The sequence below is a fragment of the Leptonychotes weddellii genome, chromosome 8 (genome assembly GCF_054177405.1).
Source record: "Leptonychotes weddellii isolate Sample4059 chromosome 8, ASM5417740v2, whole genome shotgun sequence".
Lineage (NCBI taxonomy): Eukaryota > Metazoa > Chordata > Mammalia > Carnivora > Phocidae > Leptonychotes > Leptonychotes weddellii.
In genome coordinates this window covers 9,083,836-9,101,554 of record NC_138376.1, presented here as the reverse complement: position 1 = coordinate 9,101,554, position 17,719 = coordinate 9,083,836, and the positions used below count along the sequence as shown (strand labels likewise).

Genomic DNA, 17,719 nt, shown 5'->3' with positions numbered 1-17,719 from the left:
GCAGCCCCATTTGTCACATACTATAAAAAAAAAACAAAAAAACAGCACTTCCAAGTTGTAAGCATTGGAAAGGCACTCCCTTTTAAGATAGAAACAAGTTTAGAATGCAAGCCTTTTTTTTTTTTCCTCCCAATATGTCAAAAAGCCAAGTGGGCTTGAGGAACGCATGCAGCTGGCCCTGAGATCTGCTTTCTCAGAGTTCTGTCCACGGGTTTTCAGACACCGCTAGCCACAGCCATGTCCTCCCTCCTGCAAGTCAGAGGGAGAAGGGGTGCCAGAGCCAGAAGCATCCACGAAACGTACAGCAGGGACAGGGAGAGTGGCTTGGACCCTCTGCCCACCACCAACAGCATCACACTAGAAACAAACAACGCGCATCACTTTCTAGGAATTTGTTAGTGGCTGGGATCACGTGTTCTTCTCTCACTCTGGCTTCTTTTTTTTTTTTTAAGATTTTATTTATTTGAGAGAGAGAGCATGAGCCGGGAGAGGGGCAGAGGGAGAGGGAGAAGCAGACTCCCCACTGGGCAGGGAGCCCGAGGTGGGGCTCGATCGCAGGACCCCAAGATCGTGACCTGAGCCGAAGGCAGATGCTTAACCGACTGAGCTGCCCAGGCGTCCTTGCACTCAGGTTTCTTTTGACCAAATTTATGTAGCAAAGATGTGGCTGCGGGGCCCACTGGACTCAAGTGAATCATCTTTTCCATATCGGTTCTTTTAGTGCAAGCACACTTCAAAAGTTCAGCCAATGGCCAGGGAAACGTTTGGGGCATTCAGAATCCCCTCTGTGCCAACGTGTATGAATTTTTCAGTTCCTGACTTGAGGAGACATATTAAATACCCAGCAACATGTTTATCTTCATTGAACAATGAACGGCCTTTCAAACAAAATCCGACAGGACATAGATTACTGTTCGTGCTAATGGAAAGTGATCAAAAGCCCCAAGATGCTTTGGTTAGCTTACTCTGAAGCCTGTTCCTGCTCCAGTTTCTATGTAGGGTACATCAAAAGAATATAGATATCACTGGAGACTGGAAATGTTTAAAGTCTCTAGTACTAGTGAGAAAAGTAAGTACCCTTGAAACTACAGGAGATGCGGAACAAAACTTAAAGCCGGCTTCTCCCTTGTCCTGCAACACAACACAGAATGGTCTATTAATAGGGGAGCCTTTCTGTCTAAATATATACCTCCCCCGGAGATGACAGAGGCTCCCGATCATCTTGCTACTCCAAAGTAACCTGACTTATGAATCAAACTAACGAATCGTGGCGAATTGATGGGTATACACGAGGCGCTGAAAGGATCGCCAAGGCCACGCGTCTTCCGCGCCCGGCCGCAGGAAGAGGGAGAGCCTTTGTAGAGGGCAGCAGCAGGGTAAACAGGAGGGTCTGACCAACAAGGGCAGCGTTAGCATCTTGGGAGAGGCCCTCCTACTCTAGTACACATTCTGCATCTCTGGCCACAGATGCCTACTCCCACAGAGCCACGTGGAGAGCAGGGGAGAAGGCACGGCGTTAGGAGTTCTTTTCTCTCCTGATAGCATCTGTCCAGTTCCAGTCGACTTTCAGGGGAAAGAGGTGTGGGGCTGATGGAGTCCCGGAGCCCTGGGAGCCCAGGTACTCTCTCCGGCTTCTTGGGGGTAACAGGTGCTGCACGTGGGCTGCACACAGCCTCAGCCTGTCACACTGGACTATCCTCTACCACGAGAGACCTGCACCTAAGCAAGGTGATGCAGACTACCCTAGGCAGGAAAATGGGGTGCAGCTCCTTCCTCCTCTCTGCTGTCAGACAGCATTCTTTCTCCTTTCTCACAAATCAAAACTGGCTCTCTCTCATCAGACCGGAAGGACTGAGAAAGCGGTGCACAGCGGCCTTGCGAGGCTCAGAAGAACTGTCAGCTTGCAAAAATTTGACTAACCAGCAGAACACTACCACTCTTTTCCCAGAGCCGTGGGGAGGTTGTGTCTGAAAGCAAGGCAAGGCAGCAGGACAGGGACAGGTCTCACGGCGTGGACGGGGAGCCCTCTCTTATCAGGGGCGGGAGGCAGAATCACACATTTAATTTTACCTTTCTGGCCCACATTTAAACCATTTTATCTCCACTAGAGGGCTCGAGTGGAGATGAAATTTCAGCCTGACAATTGGTTTTTGCTGCTGATTGAAGACAATCCTAAACCTTGGGGAGGGAGGGGCAGGGGAAGGAAGAGATCGTGGAAGGGCGGGGGTTAAGACCATACCTGATTACACAAAGGGGCTTGTGTTGGTCCAAGGCTATGCCCCGGGTCCACCCGGGAAGCCCCAACTCACAGAATGACACGGTTACTTAAATAAGCCCAAAAACTAAAGAAGAGAGGGCACCTTCCACAACCAGTCAGACTAAAAAATCCAGTTACTACCAACTCCTTCCCTTCTTTTGTTTCTCATGTCCACAGATTGCACTGTGTTTGTCAGCTTTTCTTTGTAGGGAATCCCACATCTGCCCCTTCATAATGCTCCTGCATGAGTTTTTAAAAATCTCATTTCCTTATGCCTGTAATACCCCCGTGTCTGGTTTTCTCCCCACCCTCTCATGGGCCATGAACACAGAGGTAAAGCTAACCTCACCAAAACATGGTTGGTCACATCACCGGCTTGCTAAAACATCTCCAGTGACCACCAACCCCTGGTTCAGGACCCTCTCCACAGCACTGCCCTGTTCATGTTTAAACAGTAACAGGCAGAGGGCTCAGCCCCCTCCCTCTCCACCACCCCCACCCCAAACCAGGAACAAAGAAGCACCATTTTCTAAAATTTTTTAGTGGCCGTGATCATGGATCCCTCCTTGTACTTCTGGTTTCTCTTGACCAACGATTATGTAGCAAGATATGGTTGAAAGACCCATTCTTTGGTCTGACACGTGTTATGACCCCAACCTACCTTTCCAATGCAATTTTTCATTTCCTTTCTGTAAACTCTCCACTCTGTATTGAATCACACATACAGTTTCCAATTTATTTTTCACATTCAGCGGCTATGCTTTGCTAAGCACATTTTGCTCCTGTCTGAATCACTCCCCCCCACCCCCCATTGATCTGAAGGTAAATGCTGCCCATCCTCCAGGACGCCAGGATGTGAGGCAGCAGGTGAAGGAGTGTGCCTAAACCAGGAGAGAGATGGTGCGGTGCAGTCAAAGACACTTGGGTGGGAATCATGGAAGCATTCTGGACTGATTAACCTCTCCTTAATTAAGTTTCTTAATTTTTAAATAAGGATAGTGATCTCCATCTCATTCAAGAAGAAGAAGGCTAGGAAAGGCAGGCTGACACCAGACAACAACGTGGACTGTGAAATCATGCCGTGGACCATTAGACAGTGATGTGGCCAAGAGACAGGGCTGAAGTGTGAGTTCCACCACCAATGGATTTGGATGTCACCTACCCATGTCCTTATGATGTTCCATTCACCATGCCTAATTAATGCTAGCTACATGGTTACTTTTATTCATGCTTTTAATTTTAGTAAATATCTTTGACCAAGTCTGGGCTTATGGGGCTGCCGTGTGCATTACTGCTGTAAATACCATCAGACAGTATGGTGGCTCACTCATTCTTTCACCTTACCAATATTCACTGAACACCTACTGTGTGCTGGGAGGGAGAAAAAAACAAAAATGAGTGAGAGGGCTAGAATGATACGAGCTGTATAAAAGGCTGGATGCCATGTCTAGGACACAGTAGGTGGCACGTGTCCCTTCCGGGGCGAAGCTTTGAAGCATTTCATTGCTGGTGCAGTTCTTCAGTTTTTCCCTCTTGCCCTGTGATCATGAAGGAGACCTCCAGACGAGAGGATACAAAGATCACAGCAGCCTGCATCACAGAGCTGTGCATAGGGGACAGCTGTCCTGGAGACCCACCAGATCCGCAGCGGACACTGTATGAGTGAGAACTAAACTTTCATTTTGTTCAGTCACTCGCGAGAGTGGCGGGCTGACTCTTTACGCGGTAGAGCCCCATCCTACCCTGACTGATACAACAGCTTTCATTTTCTCTAATGTTAACCATTTGGCAAATAATCACATGTATTAATGCTTTGTGATAGTTCCACTTACTGCCCTTTATTTCTTTACATTTCCTTAACTTGGCTTGTAATCATGCCTTGTCCTCGCAACCAGGCTGGAGTCTTTCATATACAGTGACCTTGGTTTATACTTTTGGGGATCTCCTCTTCACCCTCCAACTCACATCCTCCCCTCCCACCATTTCCCCCCAAATGTAGTTGTGAGCATTACACACAGCAATGGTTTAACTCTTAACTGATGACTTCATATTCTCCCTCATATTAGGAAATAATTCCCCAAATATAATGATAATTGTTGATTTTCATTAACCAATAGCACTATGCTGGCATGGGTAATTAGGAATTAAACTCAATAGCTACAGTAAGACTTTAGGGATTCACGTGTGGATTTACTTGAGCCATGGCCTCAATGTTCTAGGTCAACCATGGCCCACCACCAGGTTGCTTGCTGATCATTTCTTACTTATTTTGTTGATCCCAGTGTCTGTGGCCCTATTAATAATGAGACAGGTCTGGGCTTCTGGGATTCTCAGTCATTCATTCGTCCATTGATACAACCATTCTCTGAGAGTAAGTCGAGAATAACACCTATGGAATCAGACCAGCTGTGAGAGCATCTCTTTATGCCCTTGGTTTGCTTCCCTGTAAAGCAGGAGTTAAAAATGTATCTTGTAAGGGCGCCTGGGTGGCTCAGTCATTGGGCGTCTGCCTTCGGCTCAGGTCATGATCCCAGGGTCCTGGGACCAAGCCCTGCATCGGGCTCCCTGCTCCGCGGGAAGCCTGCTTCTCCCTCTCCCACTCCCCCTGCTTGTGTTCCCTCTCTCGCTGTGTCTCTCTCTGTCAAATAAATAAATAAAATCTTAAAAAAAAATGTATCTTGTGAAGTGATTGTGAGAATCAGACAAATGAATATATGTAAAGTACTCAGAAAGTGGTTTTAAGTACTAAGATACAGCAGTTCCTGACATGCTGTCCATATTCTGAATGCTAATATTATCATTTACTGAGCACCTACTACGTGGCAGAGATCAGAGAAACAAGAATGAATAAGAATAAGAGATTGTCCAGGTCCCCAGGAGTTTACAACGTAGTAAGGGGGATGAATATACAAGCAAGTAAGTGAACTGAAGTGTGCCCGAGCCAGACAGAGAGAGAGAAAGAACACACAAATGCACATACACAGCAGATGCAGACATACACAGACACACGGACACACGCTCACACACACGTGTGTGTGCAACTACTCACAACTGGTGAGTTACAAACAAGAAGGTGCTCCTTCCCCTCGGAAGAAGGGAAGCCAGGAAAGGCTCTGCAGGGAGCACGACAGCTCAGTCAAGTCTTATGTTACGAGTAGGTATCTGCCAGGCAAGAGAGGGCACGAGGACGTCCAGGCACTTAAGGCGTGTGAGAAGGGGCATAAAACACGTACATCAGTTAACAAATATGTATCAAATGCTTCCTATGTACCGGGCACAGCGTTAAGTGCTGGGATACAACAGTCAACGATACTGATGAGGTTTTTGCTTTCACTGAGCTAACATTCTAATAGAAGAGACGAACAATAAACCCAATAAACAAATATATGGGGATCATTTGCCTGAGTACCGAGTCGAGCGAGGAGAGGTGTGAGCAGAGCCAGAGGGAACACCATCCCCCCACCTCTGCTTTCCATGCTGAGGACTTTCCCTGAACCTCCTCCCACTGAGTAGACTTAGAATTTTGAGTGTGTTTTCCTTCCTTCTTCACATAGACAGTGGCCCACAGACTCCAAATGTCCCTGCAGGTGGACTGTTCCAGACCCAGACGAGACGAGGGAGTGAGACGCCCATTTTGGGCTCTCAACCTAAGATACACCTTCTAACTCAGCTCACTGTTAGCAGTCACATACATGCATTTTGGCTTCCATCTCCCTTATTACGCTTGTCTTAGTTCTCAGCTGTCTCAGAACTTGGGAAGGGAAGAGAACTCTTATTATTAAGATAGAAGTTTTTATACGATAAAAACTTTCCCTCCCTCAACAGACCTCAAAACTAAATTAGGAACCATTATCCTAATCTATCAAGCCTGTTGCCTTAATGAAAAAAATCTTTCAAATCTTTTACTTAACAGCTCCAAAGACATTGCTAGGGGGGTACCTGAGAAGTCTGGCCCGAATGGTATAATAAGGCAAATTCAACAGAAGCAACAAATATCGGGGGATGGGACAAGGAATGGGATGATTTCTGCACCAGCGTCAAACCCTAGAGTCCACAGGTCACCGTCGGTAGGAACGAAGATGAAAAAATGTGAAGTCTTCAGACATTCTTAGATTTTGATTTCATATCTACAGGGTTTTTTTTTTTAACCATGCTAGGAAAAGAACTGCTTGAATTTATCTTTGAAGAATTTAAAAGCATTCTCAATACATAAACACATTTGCTTCACAATTTCCTTATGAGACAGGATGGGACTCTAACGTTATTGGGGAGAAATATAGGTATTTGGTTACCGGTTACTATCTACAGGGCTCAGCTCTGAGCATCAGGGAAATTAAAAAAAAGACCAAGAATAAGATAAATGGGGGGCGCCTGGGTGGCTCAGTTGGTTAAGCGACTGCCTTCGGCTCAGGTCATGATCCTGGAGTCCCGGGATCGAGTCCCGCATCGGGCTCCCTGCTCGGCGGGGAGTCTGCTTCTCCCTCTCCCACTCCCTGTTTGTGTTCCCTCTCTCGCTGTGTCTTTCTCTGTCAAATAAATAAATAAAATCTTTAAAAAAAAAAAAAGAATAAGATAAATGGTCCCTGACCTTGAATGCCTTACCTTCTATCTAGAAAGACTGCTCAGACCCCCCAAAGCCTTATGTAGCAAAAGAGGAAACACCAGACGCATGTCAGATAGATGGCAGAGACTTTTAAAAATGCTCCCAGAGTTCAGGGGGAGAGGAGCATCTGTTGAAATCAAGAGTGATTACAATGGTTTCATGGAGGAGCGTAGAGATAGGACAACATCAGGGACACGTTACGACCCCACCTACACACGCTGGAGAAACTGGAATCAGAGCCTGCACTTCTGGTAGAAGCTTCTAGAAAACAAGCCCTGCATACTGTATGTCTTTGTGCAGTCCTACTGTACCTGGCATCCGGGCATCGCGTTCCACCCCAGGAAGTGTCTCCTAAATCCGAGTAGCACACCGAATGGGTACCCTGTTTGCCAAGATCTCCCACGGCTCCGTGTGGCTGCCCACTTTCCAGCCAGAAGCTGTCGGCAACTGCAAAGCACAGGACACGCTCCACCCACGGTGCTGCTTTGCCACGGGGCTGACGAGAGGCACAGACTACCGACTTTGCTTGACGAAGCTCTGGTGGCACGATGGGGCCTGCAGAATTCTACTACACACGTTGTCTTCTCCCCGGTCAAGTCCCGAGCTGGATGGGGGCGCAGGGGGCAAGCGTTCACGACGTCCTCGCTCTCTCTGAAGGAGGGCTAAGGCCGGCCAGGGTCAAGGGGGAAATGCAAAGGGGCATGTGGGCTGGGCTCCTCCTGCCAGGGATATACCGGCTGCCGCAGTCATTATATTTTTTCTGGCCGCACAGACATGTTGCTATGGAACCAATACATGCCATGGAGACTTGGCCTCTAGCAAAGAAAATCACATCACTGGCAGGAGCGCTTCCCTAGATTTCCCTTAAAGGGATACCATCGAGCGGGAGCGCAGCTCCAGCTCAGAAACAACAGCGGGATTGTTCCAGGGTCCAGCCCCCCGCAGACCATGAAATGGAGCCCAGCCACTCAAGTTCCACAAGGCGTACCTATGTGGGGCACGTGGGGCACGTGGGCCTCCGTGGTATGAACCCAGAGCGTGGGGACCAGCCTCCGAGCGGCTTTTTAAGTAAGAAAAATGTGGCTTCCCTTTGCGTTTCGTTTCCCTGGTAAAAGCGAACGGCCTGGGATATTTTGGGGTAATGATTTGGTGCCTCCTGTCAACTTCAAACTACTCATCACCCCAGCAGGAACCAAAGTGGCCCCCAAGTGGTGGGAATGCATTCAGGTGGCCCCGGCTTTACCTCTCTCGCTTCAGTCCTCTCCGGCAGTTTCTTCTTTACTAAGTGAATAGTACAAAGCAGGCATGGGATCTGGCCCTCCCCCAACTTCGCAGAGGCCCTAAATTGTCCTTTATTTTAGACTTAATCCAGCTCTTGAGTCCACGGAGACCCTGAGGTTCCCAGAGAGCAGGAGATCTCATGTCCCACTTCATACTGTGTGGTGTGTTCTGGGGATAAGCCTGCTGGGTTTTTCTTGGGTAAGATGATAAAACGGAAACCCTGAAGTTGAGACCTCTAATGAATGCACCTTCACACACATCACGCATTTGGGGACAGGAGCATCAGTATTAGAGTAGGAAGCAGTCGATCGCCAGTGAATTAGCAATCCATGTTCCAAATCCCGTTCCGGACACCGGCGGAAAGCAGACTATCTCTGTCCCCCGATCAGAAGCCATCAGGCTCCTTAACAATGATTCCAGTTAGGGCAGAAAAGAAGCCCCCGTTCATTAGGTTGCAGTGATTAAGTTGACAAGTGGGATAAAATAGTAGACACAGGCTCTGAAGACTATACTTAGACCATCCCCGGGTGAGATGAAATGTTTTGGACATGAGTGCACCTAGCTCACCAAACGAAATGAACGCGATCCAGAGCCTGCTCTTGCATAGCCATCCTTGGAAAAGCCGCAAATCAGCCGGCCTTCTAGGACTCCAGGGGACGATCAGCGTCTCACATCTCCCGCCGTCTTACTCCACAACTGCACTCTCATGTAAAAAACAGTACTTTTTTTTTTTTTTTTTTAATCAAGAAATGCTTCTCCGTGAGCCTCTGTGACCGCGAGTCAAATCTGCCCTGCCCGATACGGAAGCTGGTAGGCACTATTCTGCAGGTGCATGCGGTCCAGAGTGGGGGCGTGCGGGTCTGCAGCTGGTCAGATCCTGCAGGTGCGCCGCACTTTCTAGCTGCAAAACAGATGCACCACCCCCGTCCGGGCACGTGACATGGCACTTTGCAAATGCAGCGCTTAGGGAAGCACCAAGGAAAATACGCCCTCTCAGGTGAGGTCTGTAGCAGAAGTGTTCTGGGTCCGTCCACTCCACCCACCCGTCTTGGTAGTAGCCAAGTACGATTACTGGAAAGTTAACTAGTTAAACAGCATCTCAGATGAGGTCTGTAGCAGAAGTGTTCTGGGTCCGTCCACTCCACCCACCCGTCTTGGTAGTAGCCAAGTACGATTACTGGAAAGTTAACTAGTTAAACAGCATCCCTCCTGATGCATGCCTTGGAGGGATGTTATCAGGTCCAACCTCCTACGGCTCTGCATCCTCAGAAAGAAAAGGGACTCGGGCGACTGGGTGGCTCAGATGGTTAAGCGTCTGCCTTCAGCTCAGGTCATGATCCCAGAGTCCTGGGATCGAGTCCCACATCGGGCTCCCTGCTAGGCGGGGAGCCTGCTTCTCTCTCTCTCTCTCTGACTCTCATGAATAAAGAAATAAAACATTAAAAAAAAAAAAAAAAAAGAAAGACAGTGGGCTCAGATCCAATCCAAAGCACAGACTTTACCATCTGACCCTTTAAAAAAAAAAAGAAGAAGAAGAAGAAAAGGGACTCGAAAGACAGCTCTGTGCAGGGTGGGTCGGGGTGGGGAAAGCAGGGGAGACCACCACACGTCTGGAAGTCAAAGTGCCTCTCAATAGCCCCACTCTGCTGCTATCTGAGAAGCCCCTAGATGGGGGACGGGAGGCCCTCTGGGGCCTGTGCAGAGGGTTTTGCCAGATGGGCTCTAAAGTCCCACCTTGTGTTCACATCCTATTACTCTCTGTCATGATATTCACGAGACAGTGTGTCATATGAACAAAACGGATGGTTTCCCCTTGCCCACGGCCGTATTTCTGTGCATCAGTCACTGAGAAAAAGAGAAACGTCCTCCCTCTTCCCCTCTGCAAGCTGGACAAGGTAAAAGCAACAATGGTAGTAATTCATAAGGGGCAAAACATGTGTACAGCAAAAAGAAACGGCAGAAAAATACAAGAGTGAAACCTTCCCTTCTGAAGGGAAGAGATGTGATGAGTAGAAAGAACACTTTGGTGCCAAGCAGGAGAAAGCTTCTAGAGAACGCACGCTATCAAGCACTTTTCTTGGAGCATCATGAGAACTGGATAAAATTTTGATGTGAAAAAATATAAAATATATTTTCTATAAAATAAAATATATATAAAAAGATAAAGTGATATATAAAATATATGAAAGGGTCAAAGGATCACTCACCCTATGAAAACAGCAGACTGGTTTCGTTTCACCCAGAAAAAGGACTAATTTCTTTGGAAAACTGGAAGAGAAAGAGATTTTAAATAAACAACATGAAATCCCGGCGCTTTGACACTTAATAGGTGCACAGTCGATGCCTGATGGATGGTGGAGATATATATTGCTTGGCCGACTACGTGAATTTTGAAAACAGAGCTTTGAACATTTAATATGTAGAAAGTAATCCTGTGCATGATTCCTTCATCACAAAATGAGAACCTCGTGACAAAGGAGGGCCTAGGGTAGTGCCTGGGAAATCATTTATCAGATGGATCTTTTCATCTATGTCTGCAGCCCCACTGTGGGGCTAACTGAGGATGTCTTAAGTAACCCGCATACGCTGTGACGGCCCTGGGCCCTTGCCCTGCACACCTTCCCCACCCCAAAATGGTGCACACACAGCCCCACGCACCCCCCGCTGAAGCCTGTGACCCCACAGGGATCTGTAATGGGCTCGGGGCGGGGGGTGGGATGTGGACTTGGCAGAGGGGAGCCGACTGAGTAATCCCGTAAGGAAGCCACGGTGTTTGGGATCAAGTGTGGGAAAGAACGGAGCTGATGTGAATGTTGGGAGCGGAAGCCTGAAAGACAAAGAGAGATAAGGGGGTGACAGCAACAGATTGTGTAATCTACATCACATAAGGAACTGAGCTCAAGATCCAAGTTTTTAAAAATTTCCAGAGACTGTTTTAAAGACGCTTTGCAGGTTTAGGAGGGGATGTGAGGAGGAGCCGGTGCAGCTCCCGAGACTGGCAAATCGCGCACGATCCCAGAGCATTCGGGATGAAGTCTGCGGGCTCTAAGAAGACCACCGCTTGTTTTTCCCCTGCTTGCCCTACGAGGAAGAGAGTGCTGTGGCCCTCGGGCAGCCAGGGACGGCCTCCTCCGCGGGATGTCCACGGGCTGCAAGTTCCCAGACCCCATGTCTCAGAATCTGCAAGGTCCCCCTCCCAGCCCCAGAGAGCAGCCTGCCTACTAGACTGTCAGGCCGGGCGAGGGGACGGCAGGGCAACTCAGACCCTGTGGTTCCGCCTCCTGAGAAGTTCAGAGCCTCACTGCAAACACTTACAGGGGCACAACGCAGGAGCAAAAGATAGTACAAGCTCTGAGCACCTCCTTTTTAAAGCAACACTTTAGAATCCGCTCACATACATTAACCTTTTCATCCTCACGGCAGCAAGATGTCTACGGTAAGAACCAGCAAGATCAGAAAAGCTAATTTCAGAGTCAGACCCGAGTCTGCATCTCAGCTCAGGTGCACATCAGCTGGGGGACGCGAGTTGTATGAACTCTCAAAACGCCTTCCCCCATGGGAATACGAATACCCACTTCCTAGCACGTGTCATGCTCTCAGTGCAGTGCCTGGCCTGCAGGAGAGACTCGGGCAAAGAAACCGTGGCACTAGACGTTTCTAGGTCTGCATCCGTCCAGAAGACACAGGCGAGGTTTTCATAATTCCATAACTTGTCAAAATGTGAGTACCTGTATTATATCTTCTCTTTTGCCCAAACCCTCAAAACCAGATGAGTCGAATGAGAGCAAAGCAAAACATTTACTGTGAGTAATTAGATAATATACATGAGGACAAAACCCAAAGAAAACAAATCAGCAGGCCCCACTAATAATCACTATGGACATTTTGGCTTATTTGGCTTTACGCTCTCTCCTACAGTCAGGTACACAGAGTTTATTATACAAATACTTAAATAAATAAAATTATATACATACCTATAATTTATTCATAACATACTATGATAGTACTCATACTGTTTTGCAGTCCGATCATATTTTACTTGTTATACTACAAACCTCTTTTATTTTTTTATTTATTTTTTTTTATTATTTATTTATTTATTTTTTATTTTGTTTATTCAGGAGAGACAGAGAGAGAGAGAGAGGCAGAGGGAGAAGCAGGCTCCCAAGGAGCAGGGAGCCCGATGCGGGACTCGATCCCAGGACCCCGGGATCATGACCTGAGCCGAAGGCAGATGCTTAACCATCTGAGCCACCCAGGCGCCCCTACAAACCTCTTTTAATAGCAATAAATCCATCTCCATCATCATTCTTTTTTTAAAAAGATTTTATTTTTTAAGTAATCTCTACACCCAACATGGTGTTTGAACTCACAACCCCAAGATCAAGAGCCGCCTGCTCTACCGACTGAACCAGCCAGGTGCTCCTCCATCCTAATTCTTGACTCTTTCATTGAAAGAATGAACCACTAAATAAACAGTTGTTGAATTTATAGAGTCTACCGACATGCCCCCACATTTATGAGAAATGACTACATGTGGTAGCACACGGTTCTTTTTCTTTTACATTTTTGTCAAGATCGAGAAAGGCAAACTGTAATAAATATCAGAAATCTTAGCAACAAAAAACTGTTTTGGTTTGCGTGGGTGTCCCTTAGAATACAAACCGGCACTAGACACCACAGGGACTATCAAAAAAGGACAATATTCGGTGAGTTTCCAACATATCAGAAGAGGACCAAATTTTAAAGCCTCGGGCTAAGGGTGGATAGAGATGCCGACGCTCCAGCTATGAAATCGTTAAGTGTGACATGACGGGAGTGTCCTATTTTCAGCGTGATCACGGTGAAGTGACTTCACGATAGAAAGGTAAACTGAAAACTGCAGAGTCTTGAGTAACCTTCAAAATTATAATCGCATTACATAAATGTTAAAAAACCTAAAAAAAAATCAGGATCGACCATATTTAGGAAACATCAAAGAGGTGGAATGTTTGTGCAGCCTCAGTATTTCTCATCTACTTGCCTCCTCAAAGGGAATGGTTGATTTGGTAAAACATATGTGATACAGTTTTGCTTGAGCTGCACGACACATCCTCGTCCTCGATTGAGAAAATCGTGCCATACCTCGAAATGCGACTGACTAGCAACATTTCAGGAAAATACCACTTTTGTGGGGGGAGGCTGAGGGAGTGAATGTATCCCCACAATCTGCAAAGACTGTGGGGCTAATGCCTCGTCCAGTTATGAGGAACCCTTTCTAAGTATCGCCAACACCGCTCGGACCAGCCGGCAGCAGGTGGGGGACATGCAGGGAGCAGCAGAGAAAGGCAGGACAGGACTGTGGCATCAGAAAAATGCCAAATCCACTCCCAGCCGGAAAATCCTGGAGGGACCCAAAGTGGAGAAACAAAGGAGAGAAACGTTAACAGTCTGATTTGCGAAACCACGAATGGACAGGTGATGACCCCTTTGCAAGCTACCCTCCAACAAAAGTTCTCTAAACCTTTACCCCTTGTCCAGTTGATGCAATTTTGGGGGGAAGTGACAGTCTGCGAAGGAGTCATGCTCTTGGAAGAGACTTCTACTGTTCTATTTTGATCACGTGGAAGAGTTGACATTAGGAGGTAAGAACACAGCTGTTAAATTTTAGCACTGGATAGGGCGCCTGGGTGGCTCAGTTGGTTAAGCGACTGCTTTCGGCTCAGGTCATGATCCTGGAGTCCCAGGATCGAGGCCCGCATCGGGCTCCCTGCTCGGCAGGGAGCCTGCTTCTCCCTCTGACCCTCCCCCCTCTCATGTGCTCTCTCTCTGTCTCAAATAAATAAATAAAATCTTTAAAAAAAAAAAATTTTAGCACTGGATAGAATCAGAGAAACATCTCAGCAACTCACACCAGTGACTTTCTATCACAGAATATGGACCGAGCTACTCTTCCCAGATCTCTTTTGCTGGTTACAAGTCAAAGCCAGTTAAGTTGTCCCTAGATCTGACAGTGATCTTCTTATAGGAAGGGAGCTTTTGCTTTGCTGAACTGTCTTGCTGTCAACGCTTTCTCCATGAGAAAGAACCAGATGGTCAGGCCATGTTGTGTGCTCTGCAATGTCTCTTCTATGCAGTCAAAGCTAGGGGATGCACCTCATTAAATTTGCTTTCGAAGGGTCCTTCCTATCTTCTGATGGTGTACATGGGATGGCCCAGTACATATTCTGTATAGCAGACCTGCAGAACCATGGAAAATTGTGGTTCAAATTCTAACATCTCTGTCCACTGGTGTGCCTATGGAAGACATGACCTAGCCAGGAAAACTGGGCTGACACCATATATTCCACACTTACAATATATTTTCGGACTACTGACTTTGGAAATTTTTGTCTTCTCATTTTTTTTAATAAAGATTTTATTTATTTATTTCACAGAGAGACACAGCGAGAGCAGGAACACAAGCAGGGGGAGTGGGAGAGGGAGAAGCAGGCTTCCCGCGGAGCAGGGAGCCCGATGCAGGGCTTGATCCCAGGACCCTGGGATCATGACCTGAGCCGAAGGCAGACGCCTAAGGAGAGAGCCACCCAGGCGCCCCTTGTCTTCTCATTGTATAAACATGGAGTATCATCCTGGGTAACCACACTGAATGCCTTAACATTAGCTACTAGCAAGTACTGAGTGGCTATTTTGTGCCCACAAGATTTCTTCTGTCATTTCTAATCCTCGCAAACGCTCTGTAAAATAAGTTCTATTAGCCCCATTGTTCAGATGAAGAAAACAAGGTTCGAGACAAGCAACCCACCTGAGGTCGCATAACCAGTCACTGACGAAGCAAGAATGCAAAGCGGGCACCACGCATGTGGGTTTTTACAAGAAACTGCAATATGTAGCACTCTGTCAACCACACAAAAAAGAGCCCTTGCTTTCAGCAAACAAGCAGATACTCCTTTCCCAGGGTGTTGTATGGGGGTAGGAAGCAAGGACGCCAGAAGCAAAGTTATCCAGGCCACAGAGTGGCGAGCACGGCATCAGTCGTCAACAGGTGGCAGGCAAGCATTCTCCAGGCAGAACAGCAGGACCAAAGTGCTGACAGTTGCCACGACACAAAATGTAGCCTCGGCAAGCTGGTCTAACAATTACTTTGCATCATTCTGATTATGAGCCACAAGCATGCAATCAGCAGCATAGAGACGATCTTAAATGATCTCCATCAGCATTTTACTTTACTTATCAAAGCGTGGCAGACAGAACACACTCTCATCTGACCTCAACGCAATGTTAATGACCCAAACACCAAGAATGTGCTGGAACAATAATGATGCAAGAGCGCCAGCCTCGTTGGGGGCCATTGGTTACGATACGTGCACTTTAGTTCAGTGTTTTCCATCTATTACCTCACAGTAAGAAAATAATATTTATGTGTTTCTCATCTGATCCATTTATCCACCGTCTAACTCAATTTAAAGATTCAAGTAAGTTTACAAATTCCCCAGACTTAATATCGCATGTCGTACGTACCTCTACAAAGAGCACTTCCCATTTTCCGTTATACATTTCTGTGGGTACACATTCCCCAATTACGGCCCAGCTCTGAAGGCTTGGAATTTACATCATTTATTTCTGTCTCCCCAACCCCTAGCCCGGTGCCCGGCCTCTATGGCAAACATTCAAAATATGCAGAAATGAATGAATTCTCCTTGGACCGTGAATAAGAGGGCTGCTTGCTGAAAGCATGAAGGACACCAAGTTGTTCTGAGAAGTTACCTGGACTTCAAAGGGCAGGGGCTGAATTCTAAAACTTGTCTTCAAGTTGGAAAGATAATGGCAAATACATACCAAACATGTAGTGGAGAACGGCTCTTAGGGAGTAAAAATACACAAATATAAAAATGAAAAAGAAATACAGCCCTCGTACCGACTGAAGAAAATCATCTACAGAAAGACCATCCCAAGAGATCTAACCCCAACAGCAAAGCCTCTAACTGAAGAGGGAGATAGTATCTGGTGAATGGTTTCCAAGGAGAGTAATTAAAATCACTGGAGGTTAGAGTACCAGATCTGGAAGAGAAACACTGATGATTAGATTATGGGGGTGTGGGGGGAGAGGTCAACTTTCCTTCTCAAGAAGTAAAGGGAAAGGACCACAAAGTTTTCAATGAAGCAGCACTATTACGACCAATGCCTATCACTTCACTGACACATCTCAGTTGGGGCAGAAAGATTCTGGGATATGGGACAAGGATTCTATTTTGCCTTTAGATAAATGTGGTATCTGCAGCAAAATGTGAGCAGGCCCATCCATTACCGGGATCCTATCTGGGTTACACAAAATGACTATCTTCAGGTACTTGCTTGATGATTTCTTGGGTATCTGAGTTTGTGGGTGGGCATGAGTGTATATGTGTGTGCATATGTGTGTGTGCGTGTAGGATTTCCAATGGTCTCAAAGAGTATTATATATAATGTAATCAGGTAATATATATAATACAGTCAATTGCCAAAACACGGCATGTAGACTTTTTAAAGGCAGTGTCCGTATACCTCAACAGTTCTTCAAGCAGTCAGCGCACGTTTATTGTGTGAACAGCCAAAAGGCGAAACAGAAGACGAAACAAAATCAGCAAAACCAACAGTGCCTCAGAATTCCAAACCTGGCAATCACCGCATTGGCAAAGTTGTACCTCTGACTTGGAGGGAGGAGTGGGAGAAGCAGGATGCTACTTTCGGGGTGAAAGGCAGCAAGATTTTCAGGCTGTACACTGTCGGGCCATGACCCTGCCATACAACTCCTCTCACTGCCGTTCAAGTTCACAGCTACTTTACCCAAGTTCAGGAGCAACAGGTAAGAGCACAGGGGAAAGGCCAGAGTTAGGGACCATGACTTTAAAAGGGCCGCCAGCCACATCTCAGGCACGTCTGGGAGCAGCTCAGGGAGTCGACTGCTGCATGCAAAGTTATTGCCCCTGTCAAATAACAAAGGCCGAAAGGACACAATTTTGGACGCAAATTTGGGAGCTCAATAAGTGATTAAAAGCTCTCATGCTCATATCTATGTGAGCTTTATAGTTTTCAGAGTGCTCACCATAGAGTGCCAGTTAACATCGTTATATATAAGATTTTTTAAAAAGGGTGTCTTTTAAATGTCTACAACAAGCCAAGGGCCGGCAAATTTTCTCAGGAAAGGGTTAGATAGCGAATGTTTTAGGCTCTGTGGGCCTGATGATCTCCATCACCACCACTCGGCTCTTGCCACTGACAATCCTAGCCCAAGGGGCATGGCGGTGTTCCAATAAAACTTTATTTACAAAAACAGGTGGGGGTGGGATTTGGCCCACCGGCCAGAGTCTGTCAAGCCCTGGCCCAGAATATCATTATGCAGGGAAATGAGAAGACATACTCTCTGCTTCCTCCTTTTTCCCCAAAGAGATTATATCTTTGTTTATGTGAAAATTAATAAAGGAAACCTCATTAGAGTGGACTTGGGAGACTAGAAGGGGAGGCTGGTGAAGAGGAGCTGTACCACTCAGCATCAATCATAGGAAAATTGTCCATGACAGACCCCAAGACAAGAATCATCAGCAGGAAAGAATCCTCAA

At 46.8% G+C, this 17,719-nt stretch overlaps 1 protein-coding gene across 14 annotated transcripts in view; it reads right to left on the bottom strand.

Annotated features, from left to right (window-relative positions):
- The window catches only part of ATXN1 (ataxin 1), a 380,804-nt gene that overhangs the window by 175,033 nt on the left and 188,052 nt on the right, over nt 1-17,719 (bottom strand). For 13 of the 14 annotated variants that reach the window (XR_014147496.1, XM_081827636.1, XM_081827640.1 and 10 more), the window contains one exon: nt 10,349-10,409. The exons of the other annotated variant lie outside the window; for it this stretch is intronic. The gene's annotated coding sequence lies outside the window, so the exon portion shown is untranslated. The remainder of the gene's footprint in view (nt 1-10,348; nt 10,410-17,719) is intronic. 14 annotated transcript variants of the gene reach the window in all.